This window comes from Macrobrachium nipponense, chromosome 4 (genome assembly GCF_015104395.2).
Source record: "Macrobrachium nipponense isolate FS-2020 chromosome 4, ASM1510439v2, whole genome shotgun sequence".
NCBI lineage: Eukaryota > Metazoa > Arthropoda > Malacostraca > Decapoda > Palaemonidae > Macrobrachium > Macrobrachium nipponense.
The window spans coordinates 90,066,044-90,075,460 of record NC_061100.1 but is presented as its reverse complement, the minus strand read 5'-3'; the positions used below and the strand labels follow the sequence as shown (position 1 = coordinate 90,075,460).

The 9,417-nt window shown below is 37.2% G+C and overlaps 1 long non-coding RNA gene across 1 annotated transcript; it reads left to right on the top strand.

Annotated features, from left to right (window-relative positions):
- Nucleotides 1–4,475: 4,475 nt before the first annotated feature.
- LOC135211008 (uncharacterized) lies at nucleotides 4,476–7,715 on the top strand. Its single transcript, XR_010313602.1, has 2 exons — nucleotides 4,476–6,999; nucleotides 7,166–7,715. It is a non-coding gene; the product is annotated as an uncharacterized LOC135211008 (long non-coding RNA).
- Nucleotides 7,716–9,417: the final 1,702 nt, after the last annotated feature.

Here is a 9,417-nt window from a genome sequence, read left to right as displayed (position 1 = left end):
AAAATTTCAACCTTCGGTCAACTTTGACTCTACCGAAATGGTCGAAAAATGCAATTGTAAGCTAAAACACTTATATTTTAGTAATATTCAATCATTTACCTTCATTTTGCAACAAATTGGAAGTCTCTAGCACAATATTTCGATTTATGAAAAATCTTTTTCCTTACGTCCGCGCAGTAACTCTTCCGAAAAAATCATACGTGCAATTGTCGTAATGTTTGCACCATTTTAAATTAGCCGTTACATGGAAATGTGCGCAATTTCATGTAGAATAAAACTAAAAAATACTCATGATTGTAGTTTTTATCAGTTTTGAAATATTTTCATATAAATAACGATAAGTGCCAAAATGTCAACCTTCGGTCAACTTTGACTACCAAAATGGTCGAAAAATGCAATTGTAAGCTAAAACTCTTATATTCTAGTAATATTCAATCATTTACCTTCATTTTGCAACAAATTGGAAGTCTCTAGCACAATATTTCGATTTATGGTGAATTTATGAAAAAAAAAAAAAAATTCCTTACGTCCGCGCGGTAACTCTTCTGAAAAAAATCATACGTGCGATTGTCGTAATGTTTGCACCATTTTAAATTAGCCATTACATAAAGTTTTATATATTAAAATGTGTGCAATTTCATATAGAATACAACCAAAAATAATTGAAGGTTGTAGCTTTTCTCATTTTCAAAATATTTGCGTATAAATCACGACATAGAAAAAAAACCACGTTCGATCAACTTTAACTCTACCGAAATGGTTGAAAAATGCAATTGTAAGCTAAAACTCTTACAGTCCAGTAATATTCAGTCATTTATCTTAATTTTGAAACAAATTCGAAGTCTCTAGCACAATATATAGATTTATGGTGAATTAAAAAAAAAAAAAAAAAAAACTTTCCTTCCCTCCGCGCGCAGATTCTCCGCCGCATATCTCAGAAATGCGTACGTCGCATTCTCGGAATATTTGCTCCATGTCATATTAGGCGTTTCACAGAGTTTTATATATGAAAATGTGCAAAATTTTATGTAGAATACAACAAAAAATAATTGAAGGTTGTAGCTTTTCTCATTTTTGAAATATTTGCACATAAAAAAATATATATAAAAAATCTGACACTCGGTCAACTTTACTCGTCCGAAATGGTCAAAAACTGCAATTGTAAACTAAAACTCTTACAGTATAGTAATATTCAATCATTTATCTTCATTTTGAAACAAATTGGAAGTCTCTAGAAAAATATTTAGATTTATGGTGAATTTTTGAAAAAAACATTTTTTTACATCCGCTCATTACGAATTCATGCATCATTTTGTGATAATATTTTCTGTGTGTTGCTTTGATCGTTTTACAATATGTTTAATACCAAAATGATTGCAATTTAGTGAACAATACAATGAAAACAAAATTAACTTGTTAGCTTTAACTGTTTTTCTCACAGCGCAATTTGAATACAATTATATATAAAATTTTGTTTTCGCGCTATCATATATCGCATTATTTATATATGATAATGATATTTTTTTTCATTTCTGATGGTGGCATACTAAACTTCAGGCAATGACAAAAAAAGGAGACAAAAATGAACTCTTAATCTTGAAAACTAAGCACGCTGTGATGTTTTGAAAAAAAAAAAAAATTTCCGCTTCAGCGCTCACTCCAAGACCCCCTAGGCATACGGGAGACGATTTTTATTATACCCCTTAGGCGTTTAAGGGTTATTAATAATGTTGGTGTAACTTAGCGTTGTTTTAAATGTGAAGAAGGTAAGTTTCCAGTTAGTGACTTTTGAATGAAAATCACTGAAATGAGGTCACACAACTTTTGCTGCATTCTGTACAGAGAATATTTACAAGTGACCATGTGTGTGTGTGTATGCATTCCCATGGCTTATCAGTCAGTGGTAGTTTGCCAGCTAATTCTACTGCATCTTACTACTATATAAGCTTCAATAAGAGGTAGTCCCCTGGCTGTGCTTACTAAGTTTGAGTATACTCATTTCTTACTCATTCACAACTGTTTTTTTCAATATTTGATTTTTTCTTCTAAATCTTATTAACTGTTGCCTGAGAAAGCAATAAAATTGCTGGGTTCCTTATAAGTTCGTATGTTTATTTCTCTATGTTCCAACAGGAATACAAACCTATGCTTTCATGAAAGGCAAACTTTGGCTGTCTTAATTTGAAACAAAATCCTATTGCCTGACCTGACCTTGTGAGTTCCACATTTTTTACTGTGAGCTCGGCTGTCAGTGCATCCAGTTGCCTTCAACTCTCCTATTTTCGTTACTAAGTTTACCTCTGTTCTCCATGTGTACAAGATTTTTTGTTGAGGATTACCTTTATTGCCTTGCTGATTATGATCATTCCCTGTCTAGTGTGCTATCATCTCCTCAATGGATGGTGCGGATGTACAGGTTTGCATTAGCACACTCAGCATAGCGGTCAACCAGACGCATTCCAGAATGATGGATGTATGACAGACAAGTTTGGTCACTAGGGTAAGTGCTAGCAACAATTGGTCTTGACACCAACGCTTTGAATACTTGTTCGATCTAGGAAGATGGTCAATTAGTCCTTCAATCTCAACACTCCAAAGCTGTTACTATTCAGCTCTATTTCTACAGACCGTGGGCATAACAACCATCTACCAAGCCACTTTGAAAATATTGCTTCTCGTCCTGTCAGCGACGTTTAGCAGTGATTGGGTCTGGTCATACTTGGATAGGTAACCTCCTAGAGCACCAGATTCTGTTGACTTCTTGATGTCTTTTGCATCCATGATTAGTCTAGGGTTTATAACTTCCTGTCATTCTGCCTGATTTGTCGGGAGAATAACTGTATGAGAATTCCATTTCCAAGAACCCTAAAGGCTCCCAAGTGCTCGAAGGCCTTTTCTGTTACCACTTAGGACTTCACCTCCAAACTAGATCTGATTTGTTTTTGGTTCCTACTCAGCCAAGAAGTAGTCTCTTTGAGAGCTCCATTTCTTTTGGCTTTATGTTGTTACACTTCCCCTGTGAGGAGTGGGAGACGTAAGCAGTAGCTGCTGCTGTTTCAATTACCAGTTGAATCATAATCAGAGAGGAAGAGAATGCTATGTGGACCTTATGACAGTGTCAGAAATCTCAAGGTCCAAATAGGCACTCCTTTGATAGCAACAGCACCAATCTAGTGCCATGGTTACACTCATCCTCCTTTAGAGATTTTTCATTCTTTGAAACAATGACCAGGGTGGCAGGCTCCTACACTTCCTTTCTTGGAACTTAAGCACAATTCTTTTTAGACTTTCAAGTGTCTCAAGATCCGAAGATAGACAAGCGTTGGTGTGATAACAATGACACACCATGGTGGTGCCATGGTCAGCAAAGGGCCTAGTGTCCTTTCATCTACTCTATTGCAGTGCAAGTACATGAGTAGACAATACAAAATTCCATATCTTGTCCAATCAGACACATTCCAAGCAAGATGGATCTAATTACAAACACTTCATTTACTGACTTCCAAAAATTCATTCAAACTCTGAAGAAGCTTGCTCATAGTCCTTTTCTTGACTTACTGAGGTTGGCGCTGTTCTGCCCTGTCTTCTGGCATCTTTGGTATCCATTTACATCTGGATGCTTATGCCTTTTGCCGTTATACATGTTCCCGAGGTGATCAGTGAGACTGATCATTCTACTTCTATGGCCCTGTGGTTCCAATGACAGTATGACGTCTATGTTGCCTTCTTAAAGGCTGGACTTTCAGCCCAATCCCAACAGCTCGTTCGTTAGCTTTGAGATGTCATTTCTCTGTCTAGTGAAATGATCAGATAGCATACCCTGCAACTTCCTAGTGACATCAGTACATTTCAGGCCAGATCTTTCAAGACCAGGGGCATTGGTCTGTCCATCGCATTCAGGAATAAACGGTCTATTGAATACTAGGATGGAATGTAATCATGCAGATCACATTCATCTTTTACCTTGGGATGCTGCCCATAGGTCCTTGGACACATTTTTCTTGGGTCCTATGGTGGATGCTTAACATGTCATGTAGTTCACCCAGCTCATGAGGGACAGGCTGCATCTCGCCTAAAGTTTGTAACAGCTAGAAAGTGTGTGTGGGACTGGCCTTCTCGCCTCAAGTGTGCAATAGCAAGGTGTGTGTTACTAGCCTCCTCCCTTTCTCCTATCTGCTGCTACTGCTAGTCAACCAACCATTTCCAAATTCCTTTCTTGCTTTGTCACCAGTCCACCCCACTGATGCTTTTCTGCCTGCCCTACCTGGCTCCTGTACTACTCCAGCTACACTGCTCACAATGTGCATGGTGGTTAGCTCCTTCCACAGGCCATACCAGTACCACACTCAACCTAACTTGTTGCCACCTCATTGCTGCAGTTAACCATCAGTTATATGTGCATAATTCCGAGAGTATACAGGCAGTCCCCGGTTATTGGGGGGGGGGGGGGGGTTTCTGTTTCAACATGCGGAAAATTACAGATTTTTGGTTATCAGCACCTCTGTTAGGTATGTATCGGTCAATACCCGATTATCGGCACTGATAAACGGAATTAGGTGAATATTGGTACTGAAAATCAGTTCCTTCACTAGACAATCCCCTTAAAACCGCATCTCCGATAAACAGTTACTGCCTGTATCTTTGCTTTGTCAGGCCATCAACACTATTATTACCCCTGTATGGCTTCCAGCTCTCCGCTCTTCCATTAATTGCTGCTGCCACTAAGCCTTCTCACAAACTCCAGTGATGCATTCAATGCTTCCTGTCTCTTCAGCACTGCCCACCTCCTTTCTCTGGATGCACTATTCTGCTATGGGTTCTGATTTGCTTTCCCAATCATTCTGACTAGTCCATTTATATCAGTGGTTTGAGTGGTTTTAGCACTTAACTTACCTGTGTTGGCTGCACCTCCTGCACAAATATTATTGCCAGCATTTTTTGTTTCACTTTACACTACTTCTGTTTACCAGTTTGCCAGATATTGCCACCCAACCCTACTTCAGTGCCTACCCAACTATTTGAGTTTGTTAATGCCACTACAATATAAAAATTTCAACTTTGCCAGTGACATCTGCTGCTTTGTCCATGCCTCCATATGTGTTTTTGGACTCTGTGGCACACCTTGATATTCCTCTTTCCTGCTGATCCTAATCTGGACCTTTTGCGACAATCCTGGATCAACAGAAGTCCACCATCTGCCAAATATAAGCATCTGAAAGATACTACTAACTAAAGATCATAACCACTATAGTTCTTGCTCTAGCCACTTTGAAAAGGGCATTTCCAGATATTCCTCTTCTTCCTGTTGTATGATCTCTGTCACATTCAGCTCCAGGATCAAGACCATCACCCTGATAAGTTAGACGATCCAACTAGGTTAGATTTATTGTATATGACAGTCTTTTATCATGTCCTGTCACTGTCAAAAGACAGGATTACTATAACACTGCTGCAAGATGGGACTTGTGCTAAAGTCACAAAGGCATTTGGTACTGCTTTATTCTCAAGGTTTCACAATTTTCAAGTGGTCTTACTTTCTTTGTTTCAGTTGCTTAATCCCAGCCATCTGAAAAGGTCTGAATCCCTTTTGCAGGTGACCTTTCTGCCTCCAAAATCCCAGACAGGAGGTTATACAGATCTTTCCCACTGACAACCAAGACTCCTGTAACTCTAAGGAGAGCCCATTTTAATCCTTCTCAGGACCTGACTCACCTCACCGAATTTTCTGACAAGGAAGAGACCTCCATTCCAAAAGTCCTTGACTGCAGAACTTCATTCTAAAATTAATATCTCTGGGCAAATAGAATACTTGAATGAGCCCTAAGTATGTCACTAAGACACCTTAGCAGATGTCCATATCTGTACAGGAAAAAAAAAAAACTTTATTTAAATTTACCAGACAACAAGCTCTGAAAATTCTACACCATCCAGGGTTAGTCCACTCAAGCTTATCAGAGTCAGACATTTGACAGCATTCTTTACCTCCATCTCTTATCATTCATTTTCTAGCATAGGATATGAAAAGTCCAAGAGTTTGAACAATGAGGCATGGGTCAGTACCCAAGAAACAGACAGTCAAGAAGGTTTCAGACAGATCAAGATTTTACAGGTACCTGTTTCTGCTTCAAAAGGCAACATGATGCTCATTCCTTAACCTAGGCCTCCTGACCAAATTCCTGTGGCATACTCCTTTCCAAATAGAAATGGTGGAATCAGTGAGACTGTCCATTCAGAAGAATATCACGGCTCCCTTTGACCATTAGGACACATCCCCATTCAAATGCTAGCAAGTATGTACTTAAGATTCATCTAGAGAGGCACTTTGCTTTGGTTTAATGAGAGCCCTGCAGGTCTTTACCTGAACTTTTACATTTGTGGCAGCCCTGGTAAATTTGTCCAGCATAAGACAGCCCTGCCATTTGGACAACAGGCATGTTCTACTTGTAGAAGGGATAGTAGCGAAGGTGCAGGAGGGCCTGGCTTGGATGTGTCATCTCTGCTGTAAAGTTAGCCTGTAAAATAACTGGAGGAAATCGGACATTGTACCCTCCAGGTAGCAAAATATCTGGGCATGGAAACGGACACTAGTAGTGTTCAAGAAGCTAGGAGAGCTGATGATAACACAAGAATAGAGAAGCTAAAATAAAGTTTTGATTTTATTAAGTGATGTACAGATGGTATAAAGCAAGATTCCACTATAAACCAAGTAAGAAATGCTTAGGGTAAGACTGCTATGAGCTGATCCCATGGTGATAGACAAGAAAGATGGCAAAGAAACAGTGAGAAGAATAAAAAGTTAATAAATTAAATAAAAAAAGTAGTAGTATCAACAAATCCAAGTGTTAGTAAAGAAGTATGTGGGTGTTATCGGGAAAGGGATATTGAGAAAAACACGGTAGTGAAATCAAGATGCAAACTGGCCAGTTTACGAGAATAAGAGCCTTCAAGCTCTGGCAGAGGACAGGCAAGTGAGATAATTAAGATGTATACATAGGTTAGGCCCCGTCCACACGGCCGAGCTTTGCTCGACGAACTTTCATCGATGTGACGTCAGAAGCGGAGAAACTGAGGTAAAGTTCTGACTTTTCCCGCTGTTTCTCCGCTTCTGACATCACATCGGACAAAGTTTGTTAACCAAAGCTCGACCGTGTGGACGGGGCCTTAGAGGACAGAGGCATACACATATTTTAAAAAGGTATCTACTTTGATTCTGACCTTGATGGGCACACAAAAAACTCTTGAGTTCCTCTTAAACATTTTTTCCAATAGCAGGCATGAATTTTTGTATTACTGTCCACCAGAGCCTTAGTATTTACATAGCTATGACTTGAAACTGTACACAAACTAACAATACAATCACATACATAAAAGAAAACAGGATGGACCTGAAATTTTAGGAAACAAAACATACATTTCAATTTGATCTATTCATGTACTAGGTATGGTACAAAATACAAGGAAAAGGTTATTTACAGAATGGGTGTGATACACTGGGATTATTCTACCTGAGTTTAAAAAATAAGCAATGAATAGAGAAAGAGAAAAATCCAAGATCCATCAACAAGGCACCAAATTAATGTACCAAAGTTTTTTTTTTTATATAAAATGGAAAGGATTTGGGGTTGGGCATTTGAGATCAGTCAGAATATTACATACTTGAGAGGGATCTCTCCCACTTAAAATAAAAGATACTTAGGTGAATTCTTGGTCTGTACCTCATACATGAAAATATGGCATTTGTTATTTAAAACATTCCCCCCAAATCTTTTGTCCAAATTTCCAGTTAAAAAAAATTAAAATTTTAATGTAAATATATATCTTTATTTTTAAATGACGACCCATAGGCATATAACAATCCATTATATTTGCTAGAGGGAATGGTTTATGAATAACAGCATTTACAGTGGTTGTACTTCATGTGGAAATAATATGCAAAACCCCCAAAAAACTTACTGGAATGATTATATGTATCTTGGCATTTGCTGATTTATATTAATACAATGTATGCAGTAATCCTAACAGCATTTCAATTAAGATTGCTAATTTATTATTAAATCTTACACTAAAGAGCAACTATTTCAAAGGCTAAATTAAAAAAAATAGTGTTTATACTAAATGTTCACTACCATTAGTAAAAACTGATGGGTGATAAAACTTAGTATAACTGAATTAACCAAAGATTTAAAATTTTTTTTGTAAGGCTTGCCTTTGATGGGTAATGATTTTAACCCACTGACTGTACCTACCAATTAACTAATGGGACATGCCTATGTCTGGAACGAGGTGTGAATGCTATTTCAGCAGCTGATGAAATTATAGCTTCATCAGACAATGCACCATAAATATGGAGGAAGAAGACCGGATATTATAGGAAGCCTTAAGTATTGTGTGTAAATATTTATGCTTTACTGCATGAAGAGTCTGGAGTATTAGTTGTTGTCCACCAAAGATGGGTATAGTGAAAGAAGATACAGTATACCGGAAAACAACTTGGAGCTACTATATAAAGATGATGTAAATTAAAAGGTTGTAAAAATGTAAAAAATTGAGAAAATGTAAGCATAACCAAGATTAGTGGCAAGGTCTAGAAAGGGGCTGCAGGCAAGAAGCAAGGGTAAATGCAATGTTTATGTAAAGAATGCAACAAATGGGATTACGCAAGATGATCAGATTGCAGTGTTAATGGGAGAAGGGAGTTTTAGAATAAAAAAAAATGTAAAATGCATACAAACTTAGAAATAAAAATCAAACAATTCTAAAATTTGTCAGAGTAACCTGACTTATGGCTGGAGTGTATAGGGAAAGTATGTCACAAATGATGAAGTAGCGGAAAGATGTTATGTCCAAAGGTTGGAAATCAAGTGAGATTTGGACATGGGGAGAATTTGAGAGGCAATTAATGGCTTAGAAGATTGGAGATGGCAGAATGTCAATGAGTGACAAGGTCCAATAAACTGTGGCATATGTCCATATGGTAAGTAAAGAGTTCACACCCATTTACTGTAGTTGAAATTTAAATTTTATGTCCAAATAAGTATTTGAAAACTATCTGAAACTATAAGTATAAGAGTTTAAATGTTATAAAAACTGGGAAAAGGACTTATGTAATGATATTTTACTAGGCTAACTGTTGGATGTATGCTGTTATGTATGTGTATATACACTGTCATGTCATGCACTTAATCTGGAATGCTGAAATGAAATAGTACATATACTGTATAAAAAGCAAATAATTTTTTTTCACAAAAAGATATACGTTATATCCCTTTTCAAGAGTTTATTGAATGAAATGCCATTTTGGATTTATATATGAAAAGAATATTTAATTACATTTAAAAATTAATATAGCATATTGCCAATACCTAATACATAAATGATAAATAGAAGAGGCAATTTACTGGAATTCCTATTTCCTAC